This window comes from Oncorhynchus mykiss, chromosome 3 (assembly GCF_013265735.2).
Source record: "Oncorhynchus mykiss isolate Arlee chromosome 3, USDA_OmykA_1.1, whole genome shotgun sequence".
NCBI classification, from domain to species: Eukaryota; Metazoa; Chordata; class Actinopteri; order Salmoniformes; family Salmonidae; genus Oncorhynchus; species Oncorhynchus mykiss.
The window spans coordinates 23,493,767-23,514,438 of record NC_048567.1 but is presented as its reverse complement, the minus strand read 5'-3'; the positions used below and the strand labels follow the sequence as shown (position 1 = coordinate 23,514,438).

The following is a 20,672-nucleotide window of genomic DNA, read 5'->3' as shown; positions in this document are numbered from 1 at the left end:
ATGCTGCCTACTGACTATCTCCCAGCCTTTATCACCCACTGCTAAGGCTTTCTCTAACTGTGTGGCTGCCATGATTACCTTGCAGATCAGAGTATGTAAGTGGGGTACAGTATGTAAGCAGGGTTTTTCACACTTCTCAAGGAAATCACTTCCAAAATGGCACCATACCTAAGGTCCCCCAAATAACAGGGTTTCAATTGCAGAAAGCTCAAAACTGCCAAGCCACCATCTGGGTTTCCATGGAGATTCTCCACTCTCTGTGCTCTAAGTAGAGAACTTCAATTCCATTACTCTCAGATTGCCCTGTCAAGCACACTTTTGCAGAGGTTTTGTTCGGTCTTTCACTCTTGGCCTCCTTCAGCGCATGGGGCTATAGAACATGGGATCAAGCTGTCGAGAATTGGCCATTGGGCAGAGCAGGTAGACTGGGGACACTTTCCCTAAGGTTAGTTGATTCCCTGTAATGATCGCCAGCCTTTTTGTCTGAGAAATGTCTCTTGTGCTTACTCCATAGAATGGGTATTTGCATTTATTTACTGTATGTGAGAAGCGCCACATTCTTTCGTTGCAGCCATACCCAAAACTGCATCCCAAGGGATTAAGGGAAAAAACAGGCAAAGTTGTTTAGCTTAGACCAGCGAAACAATTGGCCACAGCCATTCCTCAGTCTATATGGCTTTGTGGCCACTGTCTGTGCTTCAGTGTATAGTGAAATAGCTGTTCTAGATCGGTCGGTGAGCATGTATGTATGCGTGGGTGCCTGCATTCAGCTGTTGAATGGGTGGAACTCATTGAACAACTAAAAATAAAAGAGGATGGAACTGCTGGTGGAGAACGCCCAACAACAGCATGTGGAAACAGGTGTCACTACCTGCTGGCAGGCACCTGCCCTGGGGTGGAGGAGACCAACCAGTTCTCAGAAAAACTAGCTAAATGATAACACCAACACAACGATGTGTGTGACTCTGAGTTCCCTCCTCTCAATGTTTTGCCCTTCCCAGTGTCTCTTCGAGAAGAGGTTGAGAAATCGATAACACTTGTCTACTGCGGATGCAGGACTCTTCACACCTCCATCTCAAAACATTTCCACCAACCCTGGCAACAATGCAGTGGTGAACGGTGTAGAGATTGGATCGGGAGAACTAACAGTGGCATTTCAACCAGGCAATGAATGTTTGAGAGTTTAAGTGGTTCTGCTACAAATCTCTGAAATGTTTCCTCCATTTCCAGTCAAATGTTTGAATGCACCTTTCACGTGTGAGTTCCAAATATCTCTAACGGTCGCCCCAGTGCGTGATGTGCATTCAGAATGCAGGTAGTGACACACTGTTCCAAAATGTGATTGTTATGCAACAGGGCAGTTAACCCATGCTGCCCTCAAACCAAGGTAGACTGCCTGCTAATTATCTGTTTCAACTTGTCAATTTCTAATTATTTTCTAAAAGCGTTTATTTTCTAACAACAGTTTGAATTCAGGTGTTTCACCTCATTATACAACGGGTGGATCTAATGCTGATTGGTTAAAGGCGTATTCCAGCTGGTGTCTATTCCACAAGTTACCACCGGTTAAATCTATGACGTTAAAATGGCTATTTACTCTGTTCCATCTGAGTGCGCAATCCATTGTCTCATCAGCCCAGGCAGGGAAGTTATAAACTTGATCTTCACTATAAAAAGCATCTAGACATTATCTCACATTTTATTTTAGACTAACATTTATTTTTCAATAGTGGAGATTTGTATAAACCTTGCTGTGTCCCTGACATTTGCAACATTGTTACAATATTCAAATTCGATCTCCAACTGTCCCATAGTAATGAAGTCGGGACGAGAGAGAGAGGCAGGCAGCGTTTCTCAGCCAGTCAAAATCGTGAATCAACTGGCATCATTTTATGAATATATACAAATAAATGTCAATTGAAAAAAGGTAAGCCAAACGAAGTGCAGCTAGCTTGCAGTCTTTCCAGCTTCAGTTTGAAGTTATTGTGTTAGCTGTATTGTTGGCTAGCTCCTCTGAACAACAGTGTCCTAACGAGAGAGCACATTTTCTATGTCAGGCGAAATCGTGTCTCATTAGCTCATTTGTTAAGGGTGTATCCAAATAAATGTCACTAGAAAAGAGCTTAAAACAAATGCAGCTACTGTTGTTATTCTGTCTGCACTGTTTGACGTGACTGTAAGTTAGCTGTAGTTGACTAGCTAGCAAGCAGGACATAAGAACGTTGCAAGCCAGTACGGCAATGGAACATTTAGAACCAACAACTGGGTCACGTCCATAGATACAGAACAAAAAGACTGAACGACTGGGTCGCATCTCTGGCAACCGAACCAATGAACGAAGGACCAGCCGGCTTGGGTAGCAACCCTAGATTTGTTTCGGGACTATATGTTTTGGAAGGATGAAATGGTATGAATAAATTCATGAAAATGACATTTTTTTTAATGAAAATATGTCAATCATTATTTGAATGTGTTGGTAACCCTTTGTATCAAAGTGATAATGCCCTCAAAGCCTGTGTTTGGAGGATATATTGGCACGGTTGTCCGGCCCTACACTTCATCTCTGGCCTAACAACATTAGTCATTATAGTTTCTGTATGTCGTTTCTGCTTGATAGCGGTCATGAGCAGATGAGCTCCCACAATTTTCAGTATGTTTTTAAAAATAGATAGATTTAGAGTTAGACAAACTTAGATTTTTTGGGATAGCCATATACAGGATGCTACCCTAAACAACATAACCTTCACTCCCAATTGAAACTCCAAACCTACAACCTGATTTTGGATGGAATTACTTGGAATGCTTCCTACATTCAAAGATTATTATTCCCAAACTATACATCAAATGCTCTGGCAAACAAGCAGAGACCTGAAAACCCCATCCAACCTGGAGCTGAGTGAGTAATGCTTAGTCTGAAGCAATTTTTGTACTTTCAAAAGCCAAGAAGAAAAATACATTACAATTATATATATTACTTAATAAGGACTGAATGCTCAGGCTACCAAGCTTTGCTAGGACAAAGAGATACAGCTACAATTAGCACTGACATGTGAAGCGAGAGGTGTCGAAGCCTTTGAGCCCAACAAATGGCAGGCTACCCCACCCAGATCCAGAGGCCTTGAAGCCCCCTCCAGCTGTTCAAAGACCATCCACTGGCATTTTCTACAAGAAATCTGCCTCCAGAAATAAAATCTTCTCCCAAGTGGGTGACACCTACTCCCATTGCCTGCTGCAATGGATGCTTGGATTCCACCTGGCGATCTGTTCACCGTCTGTCCTGGCCTGTCTCTCTCCCAGGCTTTCGCTCACCTCCAGCACACGTGCACTGTTGGCGAGTGACTCTGAATTTACAATGGCTAGCCCCAAGTTGTTATATATATTTTTTATTGTGCATATTGATATTTGCCTTATGACTCCTTCATGCTTTGTTAACTGCGAACTTTCTTTACCCAACTGTGGAACAGACTGTTTGTTCCCACACTCAGGACTCTGACTCTCTATTGGTTACACAGACTATCAGATTATTACCAATCCCACAAGGTTTGACTCCAAACACCCAGAAAAGGCTTCTCTTGATGTTATCCTCACAAATAATCCTGATAGGTTTCAGTCTGGTGTGTTCTGTAATGACCTTAGTGATCACTGTTTTACAACCTGCGTTCATAATGGCTGCTCAGTGAAACGAACTGTCCTGATTTGTCATAGACACTTGCTAAAAAAAAATTATGAGCAAGCGTTCCTTCATGAATTAGCCTCTGTAAAATGTTATAGAATCAGCTTGATCCCCTCTGTCGAAGATGCTTGATATTTTCAGTGGTATTGTTAACAAACACGCCCACATAATGAAAATGAGAATTAAAAACAGGTTCAGCTCCTGGTTTGACCGTGATATTTCAGAGTTACTCCATCTCAAGAATTGCATTTGGTGACAGGCTCAGCACACACATACTCAGGCTGACTGGCTCTCGTTCAGGCAAATTAGAAATAAGTGCCCTCTGGCTATACTGAAGGACAAAGTTAGTTACTTTAAGGAGCAGTTCTCTCTCTGTGGGTCTAACTCCAAGAAGTTCCGGAAAATGATTAAAGACCTGGAGAATAAAACCTCCCCCTCACAGCTGCCCATGTCCCTTAATGTTGATGATGCGGTTGTTACTGACAAGAAGCACATGGCTGAGCTCTTTAATTACCACTTCATTAAGTCAGGATTCCTATTTGACTCAGCCATGCCTCCTTGCCTGTCCAACATTTCCTCATCTCCCACCCCTTCTAATGCAACTATCCCCGGTGGTTCTTCTATTTTTTTTCTCCTGCCCCGCTACAAAGTTTCTCCCTGCAGGCAGTCACTGAGTCCGAGGTGCTAGAGGAGCCCCTGAAACTTGACCCCCAAAAAACATCTGGGTCAGATGGTTTAGACCCTTTCTTCTTTAAAGTTGCTTCCCCTATCATCGCCAAGCCTTTCTCCGACCTTTTTTAACCTCGCTCTTCTTTCTGGGGAGTTTCCCATTGCTTGGAAGATAGCCACGGTTCATCCTATATTTAAAGGGGGAGATCAAGCTGATCCTAACTGTTATAGGCCTATTTATATTTTGCCCTGTTTATCAAAAGTGTTGGAAAAACTTGTAAATAATCAACTGACTGGCTTTCTTGATGTCTATAGTATTCTCTCTGGTATGCAATCTGGTTTCCGCTCAGGTTATGGATGTGTCACTGCAACCTTAAAGGTCCTCAATGATGTCACCATTCTAAGCAATGTTGTGCTGCTTTTTTTGTTGACTTGGACAAAGCTTTTGATACGGTAGACCATTCCATTCTTGTGGGACGGCTAAGGAATATTGGTGTCTCTTTTGGCCTGGTTTGCCAACTACCTCTCTCAAAGAGTGCAGTGTTTAAAGTCAGAAAATCTGCTGTCTCAGCCACAGCCTTTCACCAAGGGAGTACCCCCAAGGCTCAACCCTAGGCCCCACGCTCTTCTCAATTTACATCAACAAGATAGCTCAGGCAGTAGGAAGCTCTCTCATCCATTTATATGCAGATGATACAGTCTTATACTCAGCTGGCCCCTCCCTGGATTTTGTGTTAAATGCTCTCCAACAAAGCTTTCTTAGTGTCCAAGAAGCTTTCTCTACCCTTAACCTTGTTCTGAATACCACCAAAACAAAGGTCATGTGGTTTGGTAAGAAGAGTGTCCCTCTCCCCACAGGTGTGATTACTACCTCTGATGGTTTAGAGCTTGAGGTAGTCACCTGATACAAGTACTTGGGAGTATGGCTAGATGGTACACTGTCCTTCTGTCAGCACATATCAAAGCTGCAGGCTAAAGTTAAATCGTTCCTCCTTCACCCCAGCTGCCAAACTAACTCTGATCCAGATGACCATCCTACCCATGCTAGATTACGGAGACGTAATTTATAGATCAGCAGGTAAGGGTGCTCTCGAGCGACTAGATGTTCTTTACCATTCTGCCATCAGATTTGCCACCAATGCTACTTATAGGACACATCACTGTGCTCTATACTCCTCTGTAAACTGGTAATCTCTGTATACCCGTCACAAGACCCACTGGTTGATGCTTATTTATAAAACCCTCTTAGGCCTCACTCCCCCCTATCTGAGATAAACTCAGCAAAAAAGGAAACATCCTCTCACTGTCAACTACGTTTATTTTCAGCAAACTCTTGGTGCTAGGGGGCAGTATTTTCATTTTTGAAAATAAACGTTCCCGTTTTAAACGGGATATTTTGTCAGGAAAAGATGCTAGAATATGCATATAATTGACAGCTTTCGATAGAAAACACTCTAACGTTTCCAAAACTGTAAAGATATTGTCTGTGAGTATAACAGAACTGATGTTGCAGGCGAAAGCCTTTAGAAAACTCCAATCCGGAAGTGCCCAGGTTTTGAAAGCGCTGCGTTCCAATGACTCCCTATTTGGCTGTGAATGTACCATCAACGAGCTTACGCTTTCTACGTATTCCGTAAGAATAGCCGTAGGCGGCCACATTGCGTAAGTGGTCACATGGTGGCTCCGAGAGAGATTCTCGCGTAAAATACAGAGGTAGCCATTACTCCAATCGGTCCTAGTGAAAAACAAATTGTCCCGACGGATATATTATCGAATAGATATTAGAAAAACACCTTGAGGATGGATTCTAAACAACGTTTGCCATGTTTCTGTCGATATTATGGAGATAATTTGGAATATTTTTCGCCGTTGTGGTGACCGCAATTTCCGGGTGATTTCTTAGCCAAACGTGAAGAACAAAAGGAGCTGTTTCGCCTACAAAAATAATATTTTGGGAAAAAATGAACTTTGGCTATCTACGTGGGAGTCTCGTGACTGAAAACATCTGAAGTTCATCAAAGGTAAATTATTTACTTTGATTGCTTTTCTGATTTCCGTGACAAGGTTGCCTGCTGCTAGCAAGGCATAATGCTATGCTAGGCTATCGATAAACTTACACAAATGCTTGACTAGCGTTGGCTGTAAAGCATATTTTGAAAATCTGAGATGACAGGGTGATTAACAAAAGGCTAAGCTGTGACTCAATATATTTCATTTGTGATTTTCATGAATAGGAAGATTTTCTAGGATGATTTATGTCCGTTGCGTTATGCTAATTAGTTTCAGGCGATGATTACACTCCCGCATGCGGGTTTGGGAGTCACTAGAGGTTAAGGGCTTCTAAGTGAGCATTTCACGGTAAGGTCTACACTTGTTGTATTTGGTGAATGTGACAAAGTTTGATTTGATTTACTGTTTTATTTACATGTTTTTAAGTACTGATACCAAATCATGCATTCAGATTCTTGCATTCTTGCACACTTTTTTGAAGGTTGTACTGATTATGATGAGCTAATTGAAAGCTATGTGTGACACCATGTTTGTTGACATCATACAATGCATTCTGGTTGTCATGTAAACGTCTGTCAGAATAAAGATGTTATAACAAAATGAGGTGAAGGGATAGTTCACTCGTCTTTCGCGTAAACTTCCGTAAGGGAATAAGTGGACACACACACTTCAACATGCATACTGAAAACAGACCCAACTCATCTTGCCACCTCTTATCCTTGGTTGACATGAAAAAACAAACATGAGGACGTGTACAAACTACCCATTGTCAGATTACTTTGGACTTTTAGAAAGTGTATTTTTACTCAATTATTTTGATCACTGGTGAGCTCACCCGTGTTGTGAGAAATTTAAACCTCTCTGGTACCAGTGGGACGGTACCGTCCCTCCTGGAAAACAGCAGGTGAAATTGCAGGGCGCCAAATTCAAAACTACAGAAATCCCATAATTAAAATTCCTCAAACATACAAATATTGTACAGCTTTTAGAGAAAAACTTCTTGTAAATCCAACCACAGTGTCCGATTTCAAAAAGGCTTTACTGTGAAAGCACACCACGTGATTATGTTAGGTCAGCGCCTAGTCACAGAAAACCATACAGCCATTTTCCAGCCAAGGAGAGGGCTCACACAAGTCAGAAATAGCAATTAAATTAATCACTAACCTTTGATCAACATCAGATGGCACTCACAGGACTTAATTTTACACAATAAATGTGTGTTTTGTTCGATAATGTCCCTCTTTATGTCCAACAACCTCAGTTGAAATTGGCGCGTTATGTACAGTAATCATTGTCTCAAACAAACATCTGGTGAAATTTCAGAGAATTACAGAAATACTCATAAACATTGATGAAAAATACAAGTTTTATACATAGGATTAAAGATAAATGCCTTAATCCAGCCGCTGTGTCAGATTTCAAAAAGGCTTTACGGCAAAAGCGCACCACACGATTATGTTAGGTCAGCGCCTAGCCACAGACAACCATACAGCCATTTTCCAACCAAGGAGAGGTGTCACAAAAGTAAGAAATAGCGTTAAAATGAATCACTTACCTTTGATGACCTTCATCTGGTGGCACTCCCAGGTCTCCATATTAGACAAATGTTTGTTTTGTTTGATAATGTCCCTCTTTATGTCCAAAAACCTCTGTTTTTTGTTGGTGCGTTTAGTTCAGTAATCCAAAGGCACAATGCGCGCTCTCAACATCCAGACGAAAAGTCAAAAAAGTACAATAAAAGTTCCTAGAAACATGTCAAACGATGGTTAAAATCAATCCTCAGGTTGTTTTTGTCATAAATAATCAATATTTCAACCAGACAAAACTTTTGTCAATAGAAAAGGAGAAACAAGAAAGGCGCGCTCCCGATCAGGCGCTGGACTCATGTCTGGAAATGTCCACTGTCCACTCATTGAAAGTGCTGTATCTCTCTCATTTTTCAGAGTAAAAGCCTGAAGCAATGCCTAAAGACTGGCCACATGTAGAAGAAGCCATAGAGATCGTGAACTGGGTCATAAGTCTTTGTATGGTGGATAGGCTTTTAATGGAAAAACAGCCTTTAAAAATAATAGTACTTCCTGGTTTTCATCTGCCATATCAGTTCTGTTATACTCAGACATTATTTTAACAGTTTTGGAAACTTTAGGTTTTCTATCCAAGTCTACTAATTATATGCATATCCTAACTTCTGGGCCTGAGTAGCAGGCAGTTTAATTTGGGCACGCTTTTCATCCAAAATTCCGAATGCTGCCCCCTACCCTAGTGAAGTTAAATAGTAATTGCTATTAACTAAATTATATTATGGTTTCTGTCAGGCGAGAGTTCGCTAAATATAACCACTTGTGTCACTCTTTCCTCATCGCTAGGACTAATGTAGCCTACATTTTTATGGTTTGGATGAGAATGTGTTATGTTCTGTGAATGTCTGAACATGGCATCCCAAAATAAACTGCTTACATTGAGGACATAACATTGTAAAGAATGTTTGTGCAACATGTTTCTGTGAAGAAAGTGTGGCCAGTTCAAAAGCTGACAGTTGCATCAATCGTAACTGGACGTTCTAAAGAAGTGTTCTAATCACATCGGTTTGAGTGTACGCTGCGGAGATCACTGTAGAATGATCATACCTGTGTGTTTGTATGTATCAAAGGGTTGTAACTGGAACTTTGAAACGCACACAAGATACACAAAAAAAATGTAAGATTGGACTGTGCCTGTATTCTATAGGTTCCCAGAGGTCAGTGGGATGAAACACACCGTTTCACCCTCTCCCCTCACTCTTTCTCTCCTGGTGTGTTCCTCTCCTCTTTTTTAAAATGGTAATGCTGCGGGAACATGTTGGAGCACCCTGGCCGAGAGTTGACTCTATTCCTAAAAGCTTTCCTTTATGGGCGCTCACGCAGGGTTTCCAAGGCATCGGCCGCCATTTGCCGAGAATCTGGTCTCTGCTAAATCATTCGAGAGATGGCTCCAGCTTTTCACCACCCAGGGTCTATGATTATTGTTATTGCGGTAATGAAGTGAAGGCTGAATGAAAAACATGTGCACGGTGTTGTCCTCTCTGTGCACTCACCCCCATTTAGGAGAATCCAGATAAGCCATGAGTCTTATTCAGCTGATGCCTATGCAGCTTTCTGCTGGTATTGCCTTGACTAATGCCCAAACCATGACGAATGAAGCTGATGCAATTTTCTGTGGAGTAATATAAACCGCTTGAATCCTTGGATGACTCTTCCTTGAGGGTTGCGGATGGACTTTGCCAATAACCAATCATTTTGAGCTCTATCAAGTCTGGTCCCCTGAGCTAATTGGGTGGTGGCTTAAGATTTGCACACAAACAAAAAAACAGATTGGAGGGAATAACTAATTTGCATGTAAATACACTCACATGTCTTATACACCCACACACCATCTAAAAAATCCTAAGAGAAGCGAAGAATAATTCCAGCATTACAAGAAAACAATCACAGACTAATGTGGAGGGAGGACAGCTTTTGAGGCTTGTTCTATTTGTGATTCATGCCCATTGAGTGTTTCATTCTCTATTAACCACACACACACACACACACACACACACACACACAGACAGATGAGGCAATGGCCATTGGCGCTGTTGGCGAGAGTACAGTTGAAACTGCTGGCTGTCTGGACCATGCACTGTCAGTGACCCTAATTGATATCCTGTAGACTTTTTCTTCAGATAACACTGGTCTGAATTCCCAGACCTTTCCAGGCCTCAGATCTTGGGAAAAAATGCTCTGAGTAAACATTTCACCCTGTGGTTGTTTTCACTGGGTGATGAGTGAGTGAGTGTGTGTGCCGGAATCCTGCTGGTGGTGCGTGCGTCAATTGATTGCCCTGTGTGGACTTCGTGTGTACGCATGCGTGTATGTGTGTATGCCGTCTTGGATTCTACCAAATATCTTGAGTAACAAGCAAATGCAATGCGTTTAAAGACCAGGCCCTGAAATATTCCTCCACTCCATGAACTGTTTAAAAGGCAGCCAAACACTTCAAAAGATATCCACTTTGCATGTCAGCCCCAGGTTGGCAGCTCTCTGAAATGATCTCCTCTTGTGCTAACCCTCTCATTACCCTCTTAAAAACCTCTTCAGCACGAGAGCCTTGCGTGTATCACTAATTTCAGCCATTTTTCAATAATTCATGTGAAGGGTTAAGCAGCACTACTGCCGAATATTAATTTCTATGTATTTATTTTCTGTTGGGGCAGTCCATGGGGACGCAGGCTGGTTTGTCATGGAAGGGGCTCTACGTGACGGCTGATTTGTGCCACATATGCTGTTAAGCCTCTGCCTGCTCTCTCATGGCGACGCGGCTCCTGCGACGGTGTGTCACCACTACTGTATTTAAACACCACTCCCCTGCGGGCTTCCCGCACGGCACCATGCCTGAGCTTCCCCCCCCCCCCCCCCCCCCCCCTCTCCATCTCTCTCTTTTTTATATTCAACAGTCATTACGGGTGCATAAATAAGTAATGCAGGATCAATCAGAAAGAACTTGGCCTGGAGGGAAGCTCAGGGACTGTATAATGGAGTTCTTTGAATAAGGGGCCTTTGTTTTTTGGGGGCCTCATCAGAAAAGGGCTTCGCTTGTCCCACAATGGATCGGGCTCTTAATTGAACGCCTCCTAATGCAAATTGGTCATAAATTATGGATGGTTTGTGAAGGGACTGACAGAAATCCTTTTCTACTGTAAATTCTGACTCCAGAATTCAAGAGGCTGTGTTTATCTGACTCATTCACTGCTGCTCTCTGTCGCTCCCTCAGCGACTGTTTTCTTCTCTCCGACTTACTCCTCCAGCCCTTTTCTCTTTATCTCTCTCTTGTTTCCTTTCTCTTCTCCCTCTATCCTCACCTTGGCAGCTGCCCGTTCCCAGCCTCTAAAGTGCTAATTGACTTTTCATTGGTGTGCGCTGTAATTGAGTTTTAATCACCGTTTTACATTATGTTTTGATAATCAAAGCAGCCATGTCAGCCAAGAGAAGGGGCTCTTCACCACGCTGTCATTCACAGAATTTGATGCTTAAAGCACATTGACGTTTGATTGCATGTTCAACATTAGCGCCTGGTTCTTAAGCGAGCCAAAACACCTGCAAACACTGTTTTTACAGGACCAGCTGTAATAATAGGATCCAGCTGAATCCACCAAGAGCTGATTGATATTTATCTGAGATAGTGATAACTTTGTAACAGTCATTGGTTCTTGCTCATGGTTCTTATACCAGTGTGGGCTAGGCAATGAAAGCTTCATATAAGCCAATTCGATTCAAAATTAGAACAAGTTAAATTGCAACCACCAAGGGAAGGGAACAACCATCAACAACAAAAAATGTGTGGACTCTCCGATACAGAAGAACATTGTCCTACATATAGAGTGGTTTTCAGCGCCTGTGGGATACATTTGGTTGGATAGAGCGAAAGACGAGACCAACTTGTAGAGTCAAAAGATTCTGCCTCTGAACAGTCAACTGGCATGTAGATGCATGTGTGCCTGGCTAGAATGGAAAATGGGTCCAATCCCTCGACATCTCCCAGCTTTGAAACCTGAACTCTACAGTCTCTTCTCAGATTATACTGCAAGCACCACAGGAGGCACGGATTAGGATGCAAGAGCCTCTCTCTCTGTCTCTCTCCTTCTCTCCCCCTCTCTTGTTCTGTCCCTTTCTCCCTCCCTGTTGGCTGAAAGATTGAGTGACGTTTAGCAGGTCTGCAGCCATTGGGAAGGCTTTCGGGGTGGGCCCTCTCTTTTTAGCATGTCCATGACACTCTCCAAACAAATTGTAACACTGAGATGAAACGCGAGCTGGCAGCCTGTGTGTAACCCATCCAACTCCTCAGAGCTTCGACCCTTTTTTTTCTTCCTTATGAATCTCTTTCAGATTCTCCCTGTGACATTTAGTTTCAAATATTAAAGCATTGTTTTCAGTGTGTGTGAATTGCTGCACTCCCTCTGTTGGGAGGGTTGGGAACATACTCCTGAGTCATTGCCTTGACAGGCTTCAAAGTTTGTAAAAATTTTTAAAAAAAAGTTGTCCCCACCCAAGCATTAACCATCATGACAGCTAAATTGCCCCAGATCATTGCTATGAGTCAGTCAGTCTTTTCACCTCTGCTAAGGAATGGTCCATTTTTCAATCTTTTTGGTGCCTGTTTGATTAATTTGGTGGGAATTTAGAGAGGCAATTATTATTTCAAGTAATTTTTTGCATTGCTTAATTATTTAAAGAGCACCCCAAGCCACTCTTTTGATACTGTATCACTAGACATTACTCAGGAAAAGTAGAGCTATTTCAAAGCAATGTCAAGGACAGAACCAGGAAATGAACGCAAATAGCCTACATATCCATGGACTGTGTGGTATTTTGTCATGTATCCTCCCGTGACATTGCGAGTTTGGCTAGTTCATTCGCTGCATGTCAGCCCTTCGTGTTCCCCATCCATTAACGAGGCTCCCTTTATCTTTGTCTCTGCCCTTCTGACGGTATGAAACCAGCCCGGTAACGAGGCCTGCCATTTAAAAGGCTGCTGTCGGCTGCATTCTTCAAGTGTCGCCTCTCATTACAAACCACTCTGATATTTGTTTCTTCTCTCCTCCTACCTTCTTCCATGGTCTGTTTTAAGCACAATCTGGTCTGCAGGACACCTTATCAGAACCTCCACTTTTAAATTCAATGCAACAGGACATGTTTTGGTAAGGAGAGAATATTGTACATCAGAAAGGGAAGGACTTATAAAAGTGCTACTGCTGTCCATTCTTACATTCTTTCCCCTTTTCCCAGTTTTTTTTTGGCTAAATCTATCTTTTTTTCCACACAATTGCACAGATTGTAATCTCATTCTGGTAAAAAGCCTAACTTGAAATGAAGCCATACATCAGAGTAAACAGCGGAACGGAGAGGGAGAAAGGGAGCGCTGAAAGAGCGAGGCGGAGGGAAAGGCGGGGATGGGGAGCATGAATTGCCGAGGGAAAGGTAAATAAACACTGACATCAATCAGTTCACGGAAGTCAATCTAACTAGCCGCCATCCCTGTTTTCCTCACAAGGATGTGACATTTTAAGAGAGCGATGTCCTGTTTTTTAAGGCCTAATTAAACATTCCATGTTGTACCAAGAGACAGAGGCACCTAGCCTGCAAGTCCTTCCCCTGTAGTTGTCCATTTCCCCTAAAAAAGCATTCGGGCAACTTCCTGAAAGTACTAACCTCAACTGGCATTCCCTGAATGGCATTAGAAGGGCGTTTCTGGTGCCCTCTAGCTGTTTGTGTGTGAAGACCCTTAGCGTGTTTGGCAGTGCCCTCCCGTTTACCCCATTGTGGTCAGTCTATTTTCCAGCAGCGTCAAGCAGTAGTAACTATGGTGACTGTGCTCTGAACAGCTAGAGGTTTCAGAGCCCCCAGGGAGTACCACTGAGCGATCTGAATCTGGGCGCCTAGCAGCCCTTGTTACCTTGCAAGGATGTTTTTAAAGGGTTATAGAGATGTAAGAAAAAGCATCTACTGACGTCAATAGAAAATACATTTTCATCTCATATTTGCTAGTCTGGACAAAGAACACTGTCTGCATATTTGCTATTCCAGAACACTGTCTGCACTGACAAAAGTGCACAATACAGGGAAAATTAGCGGTGTGGTAACACGTTAATCCTTCTGTGCTATGCTAATTGTCTGCCTGTGTTGTCAGAAGTGAGAGTGTATACATATCTAACCTGCTCACTTCCCAAGCGACACTATAATTATACATACAATGAGATTACCAATAGGTTAAACAAAATGAACATTTCAGATGCTCTACTCTCTCCCAACTGTCCTTATATCCCTTAGGCATGAATTTTGCAATCACACAGGAGGGATATGGGAAGCTTTAGCCTGAGAGGTCACTCACGCAGGGTTTGAATTCTGGGCCCGCAACAAAGCCATATTCCCTGTCCTCAGGGCTTGATTCAAAATGCTCTGCTTTGGTTATATGGAACAAATAGGTGCCCTCCCTGTGACTGCATGTGCTGTTTTCTGCCTCGACTAGCACCTGTCTGCTTATCAGTGGGGCAGGCAGGTATTGAGCTTTTGCAGATGACAGAATTGCCGGGTTCCATCTCTGAGCCTTGAACAAAAGAATGAGACTGGTAGGGAGGTTGAAAAGATGGATGTCACACAGAGGCTGAAAGTAGGACAGCTCTCAGAAGGACAGCGGAGTGACAGCGCCAGGGCAGGGATGATACCAAATGCCAGACGGTTCTTTCTTAATTCGTGGGGAATACTGACCTGAGCACACCTGCACAGACATGTTTATTCATCGGTCTCCTGCGCTCTGGGGTGTTGCGTCTGCCATGTTTTTTTGTTTTGATAAAGAATTAGTAGAAGTGTTTCTGATGTGGTGCACCTTGAGTAAAAATCTCATCCCTCAAGTTCAGCTGTGCATCCACTTCAAATACAACCTTTCCTCTTGTTGGGGCGGCAGGGTAGCCTAGTGGTTAGAGTGTTGGACTAGTAACCGAAAGGTTGCAAATCCCCGAGCGGACAAGGTACAAATCTGTCGTTCTCCCCCTGAACAGGTTCTTAGGCCGTCATTGAAAATAAGAATTTGTTCTTAACTGACTTGCCTAGTTCAAATTAAAATAATTAGCAGATCCTGAAATCATTGTTTTCATATCTAGAACTGTGGATGAACTCGTTTCTGTCTCCTCAGGTCTCTGGACAGTCTCTAGTGATCAATTCCTCATCCCATCTGTTGGCCAAGCTTACTCACAGGGCAGCGCAGTTGGGAGACGGACCCTCACGGCAGGAGTCTTCATTAAACCAATCCCTCCCTCCACCTCATCCTCCCACACTCCCCGGGCCTTGCCAAAGTTAATGAGAAGATGCGAGCCCCTTGAAACCCTCCCCCTCATCCCCAGCCCCTTATCACCGCTACTGCTTTTCTCTCTTGACTGCTTGACTCATGGCTGTAAGGGTAGTGGCTGGTTAGCCACCTCCCAGCCTTCTTTAGTTTCACCTCATTCCTGCTGTTTACGCTGAAGGAGTGGTAAGGAGTGGTAACTGGCTGCAGGGGGTTGTATGGGGAGAGAGAGCAGTGTGGATCAGTTGTTTTCACCTAGAGAAATGGATTTGCAGTGATGGATTGCAACAGTTGAGCCCTACAGGACGCTGCCTGTAGCTGAATCATAGCTTTAAACAAATTACGTGGGCATAGCGGCGCCGTTGTGCTCCGTGCCCAAACTCAAGACCTGGCTCGTCGAGTGCACTGCAAGGGCATGCATGCCAATTACCCCTGCTGACTTGCCAAGAACAATGAAAGAGAGAGAGAATTTTTTTTTAGGTGTTTTCTCACTTGCTGAGACAAACACATTTCTAAAGCACCATTTCTATTCACTACACGAGTCAAAAGAAACAGGCACGCAATGTAATGACGTTTCAAATGACCATGTTTTTTCATGGTAGGTTATGGACTGCATCCATAGGCTTTGTTTCTTTCACATGTGGCTTGGCCTAACTGCATAAGGCTGGCAGTGTATGGTCTGTGTTATCTGGGATTCTTGGGATGTCACTACCCCCCCATTGAAGTGAAAATGGTTTAGGGTAGGGGTTACAGTTAGGATTTAGGGTAAGGACATCCCAAATATCCAAGATGGTACTGACCAGCAGTTTACCCTCAGAGTTGGAGATGAGACTTTCCTCTTTTGTGGCTGGTAGGGTTTTCCTTACCTCACTCTGGATAGCAGGATTCACTGTAGTGTGTGATCACACCATATTACCCTCTATCTGCCGCTGAGTATTTGGATCAGGATTCACTTGCAATTGTGGCAGTCTATTTGGGGAGGGTGACATTTCTGTGTATAGTGTGGCGGTGGTTAAAAGTGGCAGAGTTATTGGCCGATGTTGGGGGGAATGTTCCTTACAGTCTGAGTGGTACTAAGGGATGAATAGGTCTCTATTACAATGACCCCTCATCACAACCCCTGGGCGGTGTAGGCCTGTCTTCATATAGATTGTAGGGACTGCCATAGGAATACATAGAGAGCACAGGATCTGAGTAATCATTTGTTGTTTGTATTGTCTCATCTTTTACTGGACCCAGAAAAATGCATACACTCTGTCTTAAGGGAGGTTGAGTGGCAGTAAATAACAAGGGTAAACTCCTTTGATAGCCCCGGCAACCCCTCCCCAACCCGAGCAGGGAGGTTGAGTGGCAGTACATAACAAGGGTAAACTCCTTTGATAGCCCCGGCAACCCCTCCCCAACCCGAGCAGGGAGGTTGAGGCAGGGCTGCACGACCCGAGCCCTTGCTTTTGGGTCTGGCGTGAATTAAGACGAATGGAGCCATCCGACTGTCAGATGATGAATTGCAGTCTGCGGGAGAGCCTCTCCTTTATGTAAAAGAGGTGCTCGCAGACATGACACTTTCATCAATCAGACGGGGCCCACTGTAATTTCATTACAACGGCAGAAAGAGGAGCCAGTGTGCCGATGCAGCAGACAGACTCCTTGACAGACCACTGTTTCCCTTTTGCTGTTTAGGGACTTAACCCTCTCTGGGACTATGGCTGTGACTGGGGATGAGACACTTTCAGTTTATTTGTAGGCAAAAGCTATTCGTCCCACTATCTCAGTAAGGTTATACATTGTTGCAAAGTTAAAATGTCCACCCACAATTCAGTTGTATTGCTCCTACAGCAGTATCTCAGTCTCAATTAAAGTGACACTTGGGTCTCACATTCACACCTTCCACAAAGCCCAGTACAGCTCCCTGACAGTGGCCCCCCATGCTTAGTCAACCCTTCACAGGCTCCGGAGATGAGTTTGGCACAGAGCGCTGCCCCAAATGGAATTCCTGTGCGTTCCGGATGCGTTACTTTGGGACTATATTGAAATGGCAGCAGAGGAGGTGGAACGAGCCGTGAGTGAACAGCGGAACAAGGCTAGTGTAATCTCCAGGTGAGGGAGCACAAAATGTAGAGAGAGCGAGTGTGATTCCTCCCACCTAGTTTTTCTCTCCCTCTACCACGCTTTCCAATTTCCTCTTTTTATACTGTTTCTCTCTACGTGGGGTCATTCAGTCGCGGCGGCGCTCACAGCTGGGGATGCGGAGCACTCCAGCTGTTTTGGCAGATAAGCCGCTGCCTGCCCGCCTGGCTTCCTGCCGCTCGTCAGTCGAACGGGACTCGCACTGTCACCGTTATTCATGCGGGACGGGCAGGTATCTACTGCGATGGGGCCCCCGTCGCCAACCATCGCCTAATCCCCTGTCCCAGAGAGAGATGGCGAGAGTCCAAATCAACAGAACAGCTCCTTCTGCTACACAGATAGTGACGGTAATGGAAATAATGAACTGAAAATAGAAAACCCTTGTCCACATGGCTGAAGATCCTATGCATCACAGCGATGGTATGTTCGAGGTAGCTTATGTTGCTAAGATGGTCTTTAAACAATAGGACAGAACCTTCTGAATGATAATAATTCAGTCATTTATTTGGACTTGCTCGTACAAGTGTTGCTGTAAACTGTCAAACCAAAAGCTTGTTGCCGAAAAGCCTGTTGCCAAAACTTTTCCAAAAGTTTGGCGCTGAGAAAGGGTGATGCTGAAACGCTGTAGTTCTATAATTTTCACATTCTGTCCTATTGTTTATTTTTTTTCCTTGTATGTTTTTATAAAGATTCAGTATCCCATAGACCAGAAAGTGGCTTGCAATTTCACACTGTCATAATATGGAATGCTGACATTCACCCCATAAATGAATGACGTGTTGCAATCAAAGGGACATATGAGTACTCAAAGCATTCAGACATTGTCTCTCACACCCCCTTGTGTATGGAGCCTTTCAGCTCCATTTATTACAGTTAATTGATTTGTTATTCCACTAATTATTGCGATATATCTCATTGTCACCCATGATGATTTTATCAACTCTGAAAGGAGTGACAGCTGACAGTACTGAGACGTACAGTCCCATAGGCGCTCGCAGCCCAACGTCCCTGACGTACCCTGATGTGAATGGAGAATCAGGGTTAGCAGCTCCATCCAACTGGAAGGTGGCGAGTTTACAGCCGAGGGCAGAGGCCTTAGATTATATTTCTGTATCTGGAGCAGGGAACTGATTGCCTGTTGAAAGCCCATGCAAAAGGTCAATAAACAGCGGTCCAGTTATTGTGTGGCAGATTGGAAAGGAAATAGTTTTGCTGTGCTGGGAGGTGTGGTCTGTGTGTGCAGCCTTGTGCCTGGATCTTTCCGCTGTGGGTTTCTCTTGGCAGCGAGTCTTCCAGCTGACCTGTCAGTGTTAGTCAGTCTGTGGGACTGTGAAATGGCCCACCACGGGGCACACACGGGGCCCCACAACCTCTTTAGCTTTCTCCTTTTATTTTGTCTTTAGCTTGCTCCCTCTCTTGCACTCTTGTTTCTCTGTCCCCCTTTCTCTTCACGGGAGGTTTAGTGTTTCCTGTTGGGATCCCGTTTGCCTGGCTTGAATACGAATCAGTCGAAAGAGAGACACACATTTTTCATAACGCGCTGGGAGCACGCCAAGAATCGGCACAGGCGATCTCAACAGCCCATCTTGCTTTCAGTTTTTTTTGGCTGTGTCTGCTGTTGAAGTATCAGGTACGGGGTGAGTTTGCCAAGTCGCTTTACTCTTTGTATGTGGGTTAGTTTGTGTTAGAGGAGTACAGTCCTGCTGCAAATATGTTCCTCCATGTGCAATACATCCACCTTTCGTGTACAGTATTCTATGTCTATGCCCGTGTGTTTGTATGTATGATCATTATGAGTGGGTGTGTGTTTGTGCAGTGCTGGCCAGCGGACTGCAGTATTTTTCCTCTGGTGGAGCGATGGAAAGAGGCTGGTCCTTCTGGCACTCACATCAGTGGGGCCGACATTGGCAGCCCCAAACCCTGAGGACCATTAGCAGACCAGAGTAGTCCTGTAGAGGGCCTGCCTGGCGGCCCGTGTCCCACTGGTTTCCATGAGTCTCCTTCCAAAACACTGGCTCGTGCCAGGCCACGACATGTCAGTGTGTATGGGCACCCTTTCCCCATGGCCCTCACTGCATCCATTCATCCAAACAGCATGTTGACCTACGGTAGTGCGGTCATTAATGTGCACCCTCCGATGGTTCAAGGGTCAGGTTTTTTTGTATTTTCTGGAACATTTCATGAGTAATGGTTTATAGTAACTCAGTGGCTGTCAAAAATGAATGTATTATCTAGTAAAAAAAAAATGTAATCTATGTTTTGCTCAGCTATTGAAACATGAGGCATCTCCATATCCAGGGCTGGGGAATTGTAATGTTTGTGAAATGTTAACATTACATTGGAAACATGCTCCTTTTCCAACTGGATGTGTAACAATTTGTGTTGATTTGATTTTGAGTAGGAATTTCACTGCTCAGCAAGTCCTCTCCTTTCTTTTAACTGTTTCTCTACTGGGTGAGAGGTTCGCTTGCCTGCGTTAATTAACCAAGCTCGGTAAAGAGACATTTTGTTTTTCTGAATGTCAGCATGTGTTTTCTCTTTGTTTGAGCAGCTGCTTTTGTTGAGGAAAAAATCTCTGTTTTTTTGTTCAAATATATATGAGTCTGTTATGGGGAGAGAAGCATGAGCTAATTCTAACCTGCTGCCAGAACTGCAAGTCTGTCTGATATAGTAACTGTTAAATTAGCAGTACATTAAGCACCAATGGATGTTTGAAGGGATGAAGAGTACGAAGTAGCCTAATAAGCTTTTGGGACTGTAGATGAAGTTACACACACCCTTTGGTTTAGTAGAACTTCCCTTTCTAAAAGTATTTTAAAAGACAAATGGGTTGAGTAAATACTGAGAAAGTCCATACTAGTTATTCCTGTTTGACCTTTTGAAAGTCATGTTTTATTCACAAGGTGAAGGCAGTTAGAAGTAAGAATCACTTAAGCAATGAATATACAAAAAGCTAGTCTGAAAAATGCTCTGTCATGCATATGAAGGCTTAAGAGAAGCGGAGTGAAAAAGTAGAGCGTTAACCTGAGGTATGAGGACGTTTTGTGTTACCTAGAGGTTGAGAATGCTGAAAAGCTCAACCTGTAAATGTTTCTCTGAACCGTAATACCAACACATCACACGCTTTTCATTCTACATACATTTAAAGACATTTCTTTATTCATGGCAGACTGCCTACATCACGAGGAAACCAACTTTTCAGTTTGTCTGAATTTTAGGTTTTGTTTTGGAGTGAGGTTGTTACATGTTGTTACAGAGTGCTCCCCCACAGGAAATGTCATAGTATGCTGTGTCTTCTCAAGTCATGTAGTAGAGTGATGAACCTAAGAGGGATTGAAGC

The 20,672-nt window shown here is 43.6% G+C and overlaps 1 protein-coding gene across 6 annotated transcripts in view; it reads left to right on the top strand.

Moving 5' to 3' along the window:
- LOC110514498 (semaphorin-6D) overlaps positions 1-20,672 on the top strand; it is a 157,239-nt gene that overhangs the window by 49,053 nt on the left and 87,514 nt on the right. Inside the window, exon 1 of one of the 6 annotated variants that reach the window (XM_021593864.2) lies at positions 18,639-18,969. The exons of the other annotated variants lie outside the window; for them this stretch is intronic. The gene's annotated coding sequence lies outside the window, so the exon portion shown is untranslated. Of the gene's footprint in view, positions 1-18,638; positions 18,970-20,672 lie in introns of those variants that run through there. 6 annotated transcript variants of the gene reach the window in all.